Source organism: Panthera onca, chromosome A1 (genome assembly GCF_046562875.1).
Source record: "Panthera onca isolate mPanOnc1 chromosome A1, mPanOnc1 haplotype 2, whole genome shotgun sequence".
NCBI classification, from domain to species: domain Eukaryota; kingdom Metazoa; phylum Chordata; class Mammalia; order Carnivora; family Felidae; genus Panthera; species Panthera onca.
In genome coordinates, this window is record NC_138339.1 from 142,254,360 (window position 1) to 142,269,829 (window position 15,470).

General features: G+C 37.8%; 1 long non-coding RNA gene across 1 annotated transcript; it reads left to right on the top strand.

Moving 5' to 3' along the window:
* The first annotated feature begins 1,853 nt into the window (after positions 1-1,853).
* LOC132681647 (uncharacterized) lies at positions 1,854-14,671 on the top strand. The gene is made up of 6 exons (XR_013557487.2): positions 1,854-2,063; positions 7,208-7,382; positions 9,426-9,497; positions 12,600-12,754; positions 13,694-13,863; positions 14,500-14,671. It is a non-coding gene; the product is annotated as an uncharacterized LOC132681647 (long non-coding RNA).
* Positions 14,672-15,470: the final 799 nt, after the last annotated feature.

Consider the following 15,470-nt stretch of genomic DNA (forward strand, 5'->3'; position numbering starts at 1 on the left):
TTTTTTTAATAAATACTCAGAAGTGGAATTTCTTGATTATACGTTAATTCTATTTGTAGTTTTTTGACGGATCTCCATACTGATTTCCATAGTGACTGTACCCAATTGTATTCCCCAAAACAACAACACATGAGAGCTCCCTTTTCTTCACATCCTTGCCAATACTTATTTATCTTTTTTCATGTTTATTTATTTATTTTTGAGAGACAGGGAGTGTGAGTGAGGGAGGGGCAGAGAGAGAAAGGAGACAGAGAATCCCAAGCAGGCTCTGTGCTGTCAGCAACAGTCTAATGTAGGGCTTGAACTGAGGAACCATGAGATCATGACCTGAGCTGAAATCTAGAGTCAGATGTTTAACCAATTGAGCCACCCCACTGCCCCTCTTGTCTTTTTGATACTAGCCATTCTGCCAGGTGTGAGGTGACATCTCATTATGGTTTTGATTGCATTTCTGTGGTAATTAGTGATGTTGAGCATTTTTTCATGTACCGTGGCCCATTTGTAGGTCTTCTTTTGAGCAATGTCTCTTCAGGTTCTCTGCCCATTTTTTAATCAAACTGCTTGCTTTTTTGATACTGAGTTATAGGAGTTCTTTATGTATTTTGGATATCAACCCCTTTATATATTTTGTATATCATTTGCAAGGTGCAGTCTATTTAATTTTATTCACTTTCTCTATTTCTTCTTTGGTTTACATCAGATACTTTTCTTATAATGTTTCCAAGCTTTATATTTCAGTTTCTCTAGCTTTGGCCTAATCTGTTGAAAAAACAAAAAAAGATAAACTAAAACTGTCTTGACATAAAAGAGGTGTAATTTCATTTGGTGGATTTCATTTCGTTTATATCTTTTTGCAATTTATAAAGTGTCATTCTTCTGTGGCTAAACCAAAGTGGTATTTATTTGAGCTTTGATCCAGACATGGGCATTCAAACCTCAGTATTCTTTAAAAAAATTTTTTTTATCATTGTTTATTTTTGGAGAGAGGGAGAGCTCAAGAGGGGGAGCGGCAGACACAGAGGGAGACACAGAATCGGAAGCAGGCTCTAGGCTCTGAGCTGTCAGCACAGAGCCCAATGCTGGGCTTGAACTCAGGAATCATGAGATCATGACCTGAGCCCAAGTCAGATGCTTAATTGCCTGAACCACCCAGGCACCCCCAAACCTCAGAATTCTTAATTAAATCTGGAAATGAGGTTACCAGGTGGGATTTTTTTCTCCTGCCTTATAAACTTATTATTAAGAATACTGTTGATCCAAGGACACCTGGGTGGCTCAGTCAGGTAAGCGTCCAACTTCATCTCAGGTCATGATCTTAAGGTTTGTGGGTTCAAGCCTCGTGTCAGGCTCTGTGCTGACAGTGCAGATTCTGTTTGGATTTTCTGTCTCCCTCTCTCTATCCCCCTCCCTTGCTCGTGTTCTCTCTCTCTCTCTCTCTCTCTCTCAAAATTAAATAAACATTTAAAAATTAAAAAAAATAATATAGTCGATGCAGATATTTCAGTTATCTGTAACTCTTTTCTGAAAAAGAAAAGATTGTTGATGGAAGAAGAAACTTCTTAGAAAACTGGGTCTCTGTGTCAGTTCCAGAAATGACTTGCCACTTACTGAAAAAACTGGAGGTAAGGACAATATATTCAGAATACTGACAGTTCAGTCAGAATTGTTATTCTAACAGTAACATGTTTGAACTCTAGGCAGGGGCTTTGACCCTGTGCTCTTCTCCCCAAAAGTGCTGTCTTGCTGTCAGATACTCAGATAACTTTTCCATCCTATGACAGCTCTTGCAGTGGATGTGACAGTCTGTCTACACTGGGACAACATGTGGCTGCTTGATGTAGTGTAGCAGAGGGGACGTCACTGTTTTTCTAGGGTTCTCATATGTGACTGGTTAAATGAATAAGAAAGTAAGGTACAATCCAGTCACTCCCCGGAGACCGGACGCTTTAAGACAATGCACTTTTGTTCAAATCAGCTGAGGTAATGGCAAACAGAGAACCCTCTGACTTCAGCTACTCTCAGAGTCCTTCTGTTCACAGCGTTACTTTGTGCTGGACACCCGGGTGAGTAGTGTTCCCATTTCATTGCCTCACATTTGAAGGTAGGTTTGAGTGGCTGAGAGAAAGAATCTATTTCATGGTCAGTATTCTGTCAGTCTTGTTTTTGGTTAGAAATGCCCCACCGTTCAAACGGTTTCTAATCTTTCCCTCTTTAAGGCAGTATATATTTGGCCAGAATCATCATCCTTACCATATTTATTTGAATCATTATTTTGTACAAAGCACAGTGCTAGTTCCATTGTGAATTTTCCAATTTTTGGTCACACCGTCCTTAGGAAGGTCAAAGTGAATCTAACCCGCTCAGCTCTCTTGTGGTTCTGAATTTGAGCGCCATGAAGGACGGGACATTTGCAACTGGATACTGGTCTCACAACTGGAGACTAGGCTTCTTCTTGTGGGTTTGCCATTCTCTTCATATTTAATCTTGCAGAAACTTAACTGTAACCCTGATTTGCTTCATCATTTACCAACAAGAGGGGGCACCTGAATGCTTCGGAAAGCGTCCTCCAACTGCGCTTTAGCGACAACCTGTTACTCAAAGGGCTTCTCCCGATCATCATGAGAGTTAATGAATGACCTTCACTTCAGATCCTTGTATTTGATTTTGTTGTTGTTGTTGTTTTGCTTCATTCCCTGGGGACTGTGCTGGGCCTGCACATCTTTCTGGCAATAGACATACTCATAAACACCATTTTTCAGTTTGAGTCTAGAGATTCTGTCTTCTAAGCGTGATATTTGTGGTTCTGTCTCTCGAGCTCCAAAGGGCAATATTACTCAGAATGATTTACTCATAGATAGGCAGGGTTCAAAACACATATTTTTTTTATAGACTATGCCTCTTTAGGGTTGCAGGCTGTTCCCAAATGCTTGTACCTTGGCTCTATTTTCCCCCAGAAAATGGCCTTGCTCATCTTGTTGTTACTTTGAATAAGAAGGAAAACACCAAGCTGCTTAGACTGTTTCATTTGTGGAGAAAAGGAGGGGTAGGGATGCATGTGGGTGTGTTTGTGTGTGTGTGTGCAGTGTGCTTGGGGGGGTTCAGGGAGGAATATCATTTGTGGAATGTTTTCCCAGAGGAGCTGTGGAGAGTTTGTTTTGGTGTAAACTGAGCCAGAACTTTGAAAATAAGAAAGACTTCCTAAACGCTTGCTCTTTGTATAACTACCTTGTTAAATAAATGCAGCAGTTGGACCAATTCCGTTTTTCTAATTCCATTGTACACTGGGGATAGCAGAAGGCATTTTGCATTATGCAGGATCTGGTGTTTGGTTATTTGGAAAGGCTGCTCTACCCACCAGGTCACAGTGAATGACTACAGATGCGGGGAGTATGTTGACAGTGTCAGCAGTCAAATCTTTGCCACACAGATTGTGAAAAATTACAGGAGGGCACGACATAATTTATTTTGCTAACGATCTTTTTCCCATCTGCAGTTTGTACCTGTTGAAGCTGAAAGTGCACTTCCTCGTGCTGATCGAATTCTCGCTTCCCCCTTCTTTTTCCTTTCTCTGACAGGCGTGCACTGCTTGAAGCCTTAAGTTCAGATGAGCATTATTAACAGCAACCTTTATAGTCTACCAGGGAATAATTTAAATTTTTTTTTGGTGTGTGTTTCTGCAATAGTTTCAAGATGCAGGAATGCAGATAGAGTTCTTGTTAAAAAAAAAAAAAAAAGTTTAGACAGGTTGATTCATTTAACTACCCAGCAGGATCTGATTGCTTTTTCTAAAATTAAATTCCAACGAAGAAAATCTCACAGATGATCCCATCCACATCCACAAACACAGCACACAGTACACAGATAGATACACACAGTATGGTAGCCATGTTCAGGCCAGGAAGATATGCTTTCTTATGTGGAAACAGTTTAGGTTTTCATTAATTTTTAAAAGTGTTTTTCCTTTGGTCCATTTTCCCTTTGGATAAGCCGTGGTATATTAAATAGATATTTATGTGATTTTGTTCTTACTGAATCCTTATTTTTCAATCATTGGAGTCACCAGATTCTAGTGGAAATTAAGATGTTGTTTTCCATATACGTTGAGAGGGGGTGGGTGTATTTTATTTTACTTGTTTGATTGTAGCTGACACAGTAAGAACACTCTTTTGTCCTGCTTTTTCAAGCTGAACGTGAACTCTATTTCAATACTGAATAGGTAGGTAGAGCTGTAAATTGTGGATGTGCTAATAATAAGTTATTCTTATGGCCTTTCCAAGAAATCATTCTGGAAGAAAGGCAGTGGGAAGTATGTCTTCCTGTTTTTGGAGCACACAGAGAGTGAATGATACTCAGAAAAAAATGAAAATGTTTAATTTTTGTACTTTCACCTTAGTTTGAAATGCAGATGAAAGTTGCATTTTTATTTATGGCTTGAAGGATGGCAAAGCCTGATAACAAATCATAAAGAAATATGGAAGCCCCAATAGCAAATTTCATGCTGAAAATTTCATCATTTGTCACATATCAGTTGCTAAAAAAAGAGAAAAAAAAAAGGCTGGGGGAGAGGAGGAATAAAACCTTGAATTCTTGAATTTGTGCAATACTTCAAGATCCAAACATAGCTGAAATCATAATGTATGCTAGTCCATTAGAGAGCATGTGCAAAGCTCTGGGATTTTTTTTTTTTTTTTTTTTTTAAGCACAGGGTATAAACATGGATTATCCTGGCTACTTTCTTTTATCAAAGATACATTGACCTCTTACAAAGATTTTCACTAGTACCCAATGCCTCTGGGTACTAGGTCCCACACTTTGCACAGAAAGACTGGGGTCAATAAGAGAGCTAGGGATATTGAATTAGTGAGTTTGGTGGTCTGGAGGTTAGAGGGCAAACAGCCGCAAGATTTCTCACGGTCACTTAATAGCGTTAATGCTCTGTAAAATTAACTCGATTTAGAGCAGCTGACCTCCAGGCCAATAATGAAGTAGGGGCCTTTGTACTGAGTATTTCATTTTAATTCTTTAAGACTATTTTTTCTCCTTCCTCTAGCCTCCAAATAATACTTAGCATCCCTGCCTGCCATCCATGAACACACACAAAAAAGTTTGGAGATCTTACCCATTTCGCTAGCTGATGTCTGTTGCCTTCTTTCAGTGAAACGTTACCTGATAGTAGACAGGTGACCCATGTCTTAGGTCGGCTGCATTCCACAAGATTCTATGTCACATAAAGATAGAATAGTGCAGAAGGTATTCTGGGCTGTATGGGGGTGGGGGTGGGTCTTTGCAAATAACTATCATACACATAGTAACTTTCTCCATGTGAAAGAATGACCATACTTAGTCAATCAGAGATTGATGGAGATAAAGACATGATAAATAAAAACAGAGCTTCTTCAAAAACAGAGGATTATATTTCTTAAAGTCCTTTGGGGGTTGTATTTCTTGTAGAATCTTTAAAAGCATTTTGGCAATAGAGACCTGAAGGAAGAGAAACAAGTGAAAAACACTTCACTTCTAGATGTTAATTTTTATGGCTATGCTGTAATACATTGAAGGACAGGTCTAAGTATAGACATTGGAATCAGATGGCCCAGGCTTTTATTTCACTTCCACCTTTTATTATCTGGGTGATCTTGGGCAAGTTGTCCAGTCTGATTATACATGAGCTTCTTTGATTATTAGGTAGGAATGACTGTCAAAGTGCCCTAACAGGATGGCACACGTGTAAATCCACATGAACATGGAAGGTATGTGGACATGTTAGTTATCATTTAATAAGACGTAGTTCCCAACCCTTTTTAGAAACATTGTCTGCTGGTGAGTTAATTAAAAAACTATTAACTGTGATATGTGTAGTGGAAAGAAAAGCGAGAAGGGAGTGGCGAAGCAGATTTCTAAAAGAGTGGGGCAATTATGTAAATAGCTAGAATTTATTGATTTAATGCTAATTATTTTTAGCTTGAGTAAGTTTGTCAGACATATAATGTTACATTAATATGTCTTAGCTGGTTGGATTGGCTTAATTTTCCATGTAATTTTCCAGGCAGTATTGAACAGCCAATCACTATCATGTGGGATATTAGAGAACATTGCAGTTACTTTACACTAAAGAGTCATCATTTTGGGCAGCAGTTTTAGAGAAGAGTATAGCAATAAATGCACTCTTAGATTTACATTTATGCATTCCATTGGAAGAGTTTCCAAAGAAAAGAAAATTTATATCCAAAACCCTAATGAAATTAAGTTTTATTTCAATGATTTGTGTATATATCTTTCATTCTTAATACTATAATGAAGGGAGAACAGTAGAAACCTACTATTGAAAGAAGTCTGTTGAAGGGTGTAAAACTCCCTTGGTTGGAAACAGAAGAGCCACTTATCATATACAGTAAATGGTGCCCACAATATCTTAGACCAATATTCATAGAAACTAGTGACCACACTCTCTTGCCAGAATGTGTGAATGATTCATAAGATTTCTGGAAATCCCTGGGTATCAGGGAAGCATATGTGGCCTAGGAGAAGTAAGGAGAAATAAAAGTAAACTGTTTCTGTGACCAAAAGAGGAATTTTTAGAGAAGCCCATGAAGGCTGTAATTCATCATGAGACACCAAGCTGGGGTACCCAGGAAATTGTCTCATTGACCTCCAAGGTACATACAGTGTTTTTACCTTTCTGCAGTTCCCAAATATGTGCAATGCCATGTGGCTGGATTCCTATGGAAGTTGGTGAAAGGAACATTCCTAAGGAACATTCCTTAGCAATTGAAGGGTCTTTAGTGCCATCTGGTTTAACCTTCTTGCTTGGATGAGATCACAGCAGTTTGTCTGGGTTGTTGCACAAATACTCACTGCCCAAAGGAAAAGTGTGAGGGTAATATATGTGTTATTTTCCAGTATATTCTATATCACAAAGCTATATTTGGGTGTTATTATACCTCTTTCACAGATGAGAAAATTAAGGCTCAGTAAGGATAAGAAGCTTGAATACAATTCACTTACTGGTAGTTTGTAGGATTTGAACCCAGAAGGTTCTCACCTTTCCACTATGTCACACTATCCTCTAAGTACCGTAATTAATTATAACAACAACAATAGAAAATAGAAAAGAGGCTCTTTAAATAGAAAAGAGCCTAAAAACACTGATAAAGATGATAATCCATCCTGATTTTAAAACAATGACTTCTTTTTCTCTTGAATTAAGATTTGCTGCTTAAGTGCTGAACATGTTCAGACAAGAAGGAAGAAATTGTTCAAAAAGGAGATGGGAAGAAAAACAATTCTCTGAAGATGGAGGAGTATCCGTGTCAGGATGAAGAAATTGGCAAGTGGATAAATGTGACAAAACAGAAAAAGAGAAGGAAAGAAAATTCACTAGGGTAGGAGCTATGGAAAGGCCTGTGAGCCTACAAAATTAAGCTGTACCTTTACTGGAAGATACAAAATACTAGGCCAGGTGAAATCCTAATGATGCAAGAAACACATGCACATTGCTAAGTAGAATAACCACAGTTGTAACTCTTGGGAAATAACAATGGTTAATACCTTTTGAACTGGGGCTCCAGAAAAAGGTAAATTGACATGCTTATCCAGGAGCTGAGCAGTTTTCTGGGGGCATAAATCTCAGCCATAAATGAGACCTGCTTGGACTCATTAAACCCACTAATCATTAACTCCAGCTGGGAGGGAAGGAACAAAGGAGAAATTTGTTCCCAAACCATGTTCCAAAAGAAGGGAAAAAAGGCTCTGTGCTGAGTTAAGCTCAGGCAGTGTCATATGCTAAATCTTTGCTTTTGGAGAGTCTCAGGAAATCAACCTGGTAGACTTAGTTTAGCTTAAACTTTTCCAAAGATATTTGACCATGGTATACTTTTTCAGTAACATATACATTAAAGTATGGAACAAACTTTTTGTGAATGTATGATTCTTGAATATCTGGTAATGCTCATTGGCCTGTCAAGTGATTTGATATTTACAGAGGAAAAAAAAAGAAAGAAATACTTTTATTTGTACATATTTCACAGCTTTGAAATAGAAGATTCTTAGATTTTCAGAAATTCAGTTATTTTCTTATAATCTTGTGTGTGCTACACATACTATATCATCTGTTCATCCTGCCTTCGATTCAGTTATTAGAAAATAGATGGTTTTGGCTGAAGTATTTTCTAACCGCTTGCTTATTGCATAAGCTAAGTTCATGTTTTCTTTTTATAGTTGCTATGCATTTTAGCCCCAGTTGATGAAAATTGATTAAAATGTTGTACAATAGAATAAACACCATGATAAATATTGTAAAGGGAATGTATCTTCTCAAAAATAATAGTGTGGATATAGAACACAAATCTGCATTGTCTCAGAAAAGTAATCACTCGTAACATATTCACCTGAGTGGCCAAAAAAGAAAACTACATGTAAAAGGTACACTGAATATTCAGATGGATACACTGAGGTGCAATTTTATAGGATCTACGATCTATTTCTAGAATTCTGTCACATACAAACAAACTCCGTTTATTATGCTCTTTTCAAAGTGCTGACAAATCAGTCAATCAAATCGATCTAGATTCTTCTAAAATAGGAATCGGAATAAAATTATGTTTATTCAGAGAACTGCTGGGATCTCCAAGTTGTCACAGCACAGCAACCACAAACTTTGGGGCCAAGAAAAGGAAGGAAAAGGGGGAAAAAAATTAATGAGCTGGAAAGCTGGAGAAACTCCAAAATCTTTGGGAAATAGAAAAAATTTACATGACATAGGAAATTCTTGAATCATGTTATTAAGTCAGGAAGACACAACATTTACTGTGGGATTTTTTTGATCCTACATTCCTCAAAAAAAGAAAAAGTACGTCGTGCTATTGCCAGAAAGATGATAAACTAGTGTAATTAAAGTTGAGAAAGAAAAGAAAATTTGCAGGTTACAATTTTTGAGTCAAGTAATATTGTAGAGCGTTGCCTAATATCAAGGATATATGATTTACAAAGGCAGTTCCCATCACACACTTACTAAATACTTAGCAATTTCAGTTGGACAAAACCAGTGATGTGCTCGCCATGAACACATTCTCTGCAAAGATGCAGTCCATTTGAGAAAGAAAAGTGCTCAATGACTGTCTCTGTTGGTCATCACTAAATATAATGCTAACAGAGAAATTAAAAAAATTGTTAATAATGATAATAAAAAAATTGTTCAAAAAATGTTAATTGTTAATTGAGTTGTACTGCAGACTCGAAAAGGTGTTCTGAGATAGGCATGGGAGAGCATGTGCTACTTGTACAGGAAGGAATGGCCTTAGTGGGTAGATTGCTTTGAATGCCAGGAACCAACAGCTTTAGTCACAGAAAATGTTTGATTGGAAACAGTTTCTCTTTACAATTACAAAAACAACCACATTATTGTGAGCGTTCATTCTTCTTTTCAGTGTGTTTGATTGAACAGCTTGTATGAGACTGATTTTTTTTACTGGAGTCTTCCAGCTGTCGGTGAAAAACAGGTATACGCTCACCGGTTTTTAAAATAAAGATGATAAAAATATTTTTCTTGAAACATGTTATGGCCAATAATTTCAAGGTTTATTCAAATGATGATATGTTTGAATCTTGAAAAGGCTAAACTTAGTGCGTAAAAGCATATAAATCATGACTGTCTTGCTGAATCAAAGTATTCCATGATTTAAAATAAGACTGTATTATAGAGCATTTTGGCTCATACTATGAGTTTGATTCTTACTCAGTACTTGCTGATTTTCTTCTCTCATCAGAGAAAAAGATTGATAATGTGTCATGATTATGTTTTACATCAATATCTAAATGCTGCCACAAAATTACTTTCCAGGGCCAAATACAATGTAGCAAACAAAAGTCTATTTGCAAGAACCTTCCAAATTAAAACATTTTAATATGCTTTGGTTTTCAATTTATATTCTGGAGGCCCATTAAAGATAGTGTTTGATGTGGAGTTTCTTCATAATTTTTGGGTCAGTGTTTAACTTTTTAAAACTATGGAAGTTTACTGCCATTATGCTTGACTTATAAGACTAAAAATATAAATCAACTCAACCTGTACCTATTACTTAATCTATACCTAATCTCCCTATTTATTTCTGGCATTATGTTGAGATCTTGGTGTAAGATTAGAAGTGATATTTTCCTTATGACTGATCAGAAATGAATGAAAATGCCAATTTCAACGTAGGCTTTATTTTTATAACTTAAAATCATAACGCTTAAAGTTTACCCAGAGTTAGTGATAGGGATTTTTGTTAAATAACTAGGACATGTGTTGTAGATAAAATGTTTGAGAAACCTTCGTGTAGAGGAGTATTTTGGAAAATGTTAGATGAGAAACTCAAGGGTTTGGAGACATGGAACACGGAAACCATTAACAAAGAAAATGGCATTGTTTCTTTCTTTTTTTTTCTTTTTTAAAGTAGGTGTCATGTACACTGCAGGGCTTGAACTCATGACCCTGAGATCAAGAGTCAAATGCTTAACCAACTGAGCCACCCAGGCACCTGATGCCATTGTTTCTAAAACCAAACTTGAATAAGACAAGAGGGAGTCTGATGTTCAAGTAATTCTATAAAACAGAGTTTTGTCCACAAGAACAGATATGACTGAAAAAAAAAAAACATACTGGAGAAATACCAGTGGTAATCAGGAAATTAGAAAGAACGAAGGGAAAAATGAACTTGGGTGCTGATTCTTGATTTGTTCATCCAGTTAATAATACAAAAATATTTTCTGAAGCTAGAGAGGTTAAGTAGCTAGTTGCTATGGAACTGAGTTAGGTGTCTGAGATAAGACTAGATCCCACGTCTGTTGGAATCATAACTTAGTCTCTGAACCTCTAGTGACTGCCATTGACTGTATAATACAACCAGCAAGGACTACTTTTTGAAGAAATATCATGAGTTGGATTTTATTTGAGTGAAATCAAGGGCCTGTGAAATATCTGCCCAGGATATCAATTGTGCGGTTGGACATAAAGGTGTGACATTCAGAGGAGCTGTCTGAGCTACAGGCTTCAGATTAGGTGTCACTGTATTATATACAAGTTGATACGACTTTACCTCAAACATTTTATCTGCAAAACTTGTACTTAGTCATTTAACAAGTGGAGGATTTAAATAGAAAAGAGCCTAAAAACACCTGATATTTAAAAGTTAGATAAAAATCCCAATATTGGCGGGTTAGATGGAAGAGAAGCAATTAGAGAAGACCAAGAAGGAATGATGAGTCAGAAGCGAAGGAAACCAGTGGGGTGTGATGTCACAAGATTCAAAGGAAGAGAATGTATGTGAGGAGAAAGTCCACTATGTGGAAGTCTGCTGGGAAGTCAAGAAAAATAAGGAAAATCCCCAGAAGCTTTAATGCAGAGCAGTATTGTAGAGGTTTCCAAGTCAGTGGAGTATTTAAAAACAAAGCACTGAGCATGGGTCCTAAAAAGAAAGTATGAGTGCTGATTGCGAATTTAGACTCCTGATTCCAGCGGAAGTTGCCCATGGCATCTGAATATAGGCAGGTTTAAATGAGTTTGGGTTGTCAGTGGAAACTTTGGAGTTCTCCACTGAAGAGTGACTGGGGGAGTAAAGACACGCATGGTCTTTAGCATTGTAGATACCCAACATTTGTCTTTTGGTCCTACAAGCACAAGTTCAAATGAGGTTGATTTGCCCTTTGTGCCTCTTCTCTTTGGTTTCCTTTCACACATCAATCTCCTCTTCTGTCACTTTTCTCTTAGAGAGGGATGTGTGTGGGGGGGGGGAGGGCACAGTTCAGGGGAACATGGAATAATCTTAATGTTGAAATGTGGAATTAAGAAACGAGGTATATCCAAGCTATTCTGTGGGACAACATAACTGAATTTAAAAGCAAATCATGGGAGTCATTGTCCTAGATGAATAACATGCTTTATAATTTGATGAGGAGGGTATTTAATATTACGATAAAATTGTAAACAACCATGCCAAGTTCCGATTTCAAAAGGATGTTTAGTTATAGAAAAACAATTGCTACAGGGCCATTTCTGCAAAACTATTGTGTGGAAAATAGTAGTAAAAAAATCGCTCTTTTTGACCATTTTACTATAATATGTGAATAAGGATTTACTTAATGTTGTATTATATTTTATGAAATGAAGTTAATATTACAAATGGAAGAACTGGTTGGGGAAAAGGACCCTTCTAATTCATTAGGAAGTTTTTCTCTTTTTGTAAAAAAAAAAAAAAAAAACAAAAACAGCTTTGCTTTTTCATCAATTCTTTTTGAAATATAGAACACCATAGAAACATTGGCATCTTCTATTAGGGGTACAGACTGGCAGATCATTTATTTTGTCTGATTTCTTAATTACTGAGCCTGCTGTATATGGTACCAAAATTTATAGACTTTGCCAGAGTCATTTTGTCGTTTTACCCAAGATTTGTATAATTTATTTTTGATGTGGTGGACATGATACTGCATTCAATTTTCTGTGCATCTATTTCCTAAAGTAACTTGAGTGTAATAAATAAGTATTTTGGTTTCAAAAGAAATAAATCCTGTTTAAATTTATTTAAAAAATGTGTTAATGTTTTTATTTATTTTTGAGAAAGAGAGAGAGAGAAAGCATGAGCCAGGGAGTGGCAGAAAGAGACGGAGACACAGAATCTGAGTTGTCAGCACAGAGCCTGACGCGGGACTGGGACCCATGAACTGTGAGATCATGACCTGGGCCGAAGTCCGACGCTTGACCAACTGAGCCACCCAGGTGCCCCAATTCTGGTTGCATTTAAATGGAAAGGCTAGTTGTTTTGAAGAATTCATTCATTGCTTTCCTTATTCAACAAATCTACACTTAGGACTTATTGTGAGCTAAGTCCTGCTCTGAAGTTAGGGGTAGATCAGAGAACAGAGCCAAGTTCCTGTTTTCAAGAAGCTTATATATCTACTAGGGAAGAAAGACACCAAATAAACAGAAAGATAATATGTTGAATGGCAAAAAATAATATAAAGAAAAATTAGAGTGTTTGGAAATTGGAACTGATGAGAAGAACATGAGTTGGGCTCTCAAAAATGGTGATCATGGGAGCTTAACAATTATGGCCATAGCCAGAATAGTCCGGGAGAGATGTTGCTAGCTCTTCCTTAGACCCCATTGGCACTGGGACTCTGGAAGTTGGCTTCTGCCAGTGTGTGTACAAGTATACAAGTCTGCTTCTATACTTTGCTCCAGAGTCAGAGACTGGGCAGGGAATGGCAGAGTGTAGGTCGTGCACCCAGACCTGAACTTTGCAGAGAGATCATCTGCTCCCCTGCATCATTTCTAATGGAAATGTGACCCTGTCCACCCACCAATCTTGGGTTTTCCCTAGTTTGGGCATGTAATTATAAAATTCAGGATAAGTGAAGTTGAATTTTAGATAAATACTAGTTAATGTTTTAGTATAAGTATGCTCAAATTTAATTGAGTGCCCTGTAGTTGTTTTTGCTAATTCTGACAACTCTACCCCAAACAGGAAAAGTGTTGTTTGCTGACAGCCCCAAAAATGACAAAACACCCATTCAAATCCACTAAAGGTGAAGATTTAAGAAAGACTGATACATAACACCAGACTCATAAAACAGTGTACTCAGTACTATAATTAGGAGTGAATATACAAATCTGTGGGAGAGCATCTAAGAAAGCAACTTATTTTTTTCTGCCTAGGAGTTGGATGGAGAGTTTCACCAAGCCACAAATTTTTGAGCTGAGTTTTGAGCTGGATCTCAAGATGAGTAGGAATTTACCAAGGGAGAAAAAAAAAAAAAAAAAAAGGAGAGAGAAGAGAGTGCTTCACCAGCAGAGAAAGCAAGCAGCATGGACCACAGGGTCATCAAGTGAGCATCATCAATTTGGTGTGGTTTGCATGAAAGGGTTCTTGTGTATCAGAAGTGATTGGGGACGAGTGTGGAGAAGGGCTTTGTGTGAGATGGAGAAGGTGTCTTTTTTTAATAAAAAAATATATATTAATTTTTATTTATTTTTGAGACAGAGAGAGACAGAGAATGAACAGGGGAGGGGCAGAGAGAGAGGGAGACACAGAATCCAAAGTAGGCTCCAGGATCTGAGCTGTCAGCACAGAGTCTGATGCGAGGCCCAAACCCATGGGTCCTGAGATCATAACCTGAACTGAAGTCGGATGCTTAACCAACTGAGCCACCCAAGCACTCCCAAGAAGGGTCATACACACTAGAAAAAAGAGGGAGAAGAACTGAGTTTGGAAAGCTTGCTGTAGCTGCAGAGCTGCTATATATGACTTGACTTCAGTTTTATAGGTTTGGTTTTATGTATTTATATCTTGAGCCCCCAAGAGAAAAAAAAAATACCTTAAGTTACTGAGTTATTATTACAAGGGTACTTGTTGGCCGGCAAGAGACTCTCCGTGTTTGGTTTGTGGGGCTCTGGAAGGGGGACATAAAGCCAGTACAGATGGTAACTCATGGAGTGAATTACGGTGTTGGGTGTCAATACAGGTGAACACTGATGAGGCCACAACCGTGCTACTGGTCCAATGCACTGAGACGGCCATTAGCCCATCCGTTGAAGCTGAATGTAAGACCAGAAAGGAACCTCGGAGGTGACAAGTGAGTGACGGTGCATTAGATGTATTGCAAGTTCATGACTTAACGAGTGAGTAAATGTACAGACATTCCTAGACTTTTCCTTCATCAGGGCATTTATCTCCTTTCCCTCTGCCACTCAAAGAAAAGGTGAAGCCTTGAAATTAAATCATAGATTTTCTTCAAAGGGAAAGTTTGTTATGGCCAAGTACATAGTAACTTTTTTATTACTATGAGAGTTTTGAATTCAGAGAACACAGACACCTATGGACTTGGGTAACTGTGTTTCTTCAGGATATGATATCGTAAGAGATTTTTGATTCGCTGTGCATGTCAAGACACGCTCATTTGTCTCCCAGTTGGCTCAAAGTCTTGAAGATGTGAATCAAATAGAAGTGAAATCTCAAAAAATTTTTTCTCATGGCTTAAGGTAACTTTCACCCACTTCCGTTTTTGCTTCTTTGACCTGTTCATTTCATTGTTTTTTAAGGCACATCTCCGACATTTTGAGTCACATGAAGTTGGAAGACTTTTTTTTTAAGTAATAAAAAACCAGCCTGGAGGGGGGAACAAACATGGAGGGAAATCACTCAGAAGTCACACTGTCCCAACACCTCTGGGCCACACAGCGAAGAGCAAAATCATTCCCCTGAAAATTGGTCAGACTTTGTGCATCCAAGAAGGTTTGGGGGGATAGATGTAGAAGGGACCATCACATCATAATGGGGGTGAAATGGGGGTGTGCTGGGTCCCAAGCTGGCTCTTCACAAAACTTCTTCTCTAGGAGTGGAGTTCCTGGCCACCAGGCTCAGTTTTATACCCTTGATGAGGCTGTGCCTGCCCTGGGTAAAACTTTCATCATAGAGGTTGAGGGCAAGATTGTC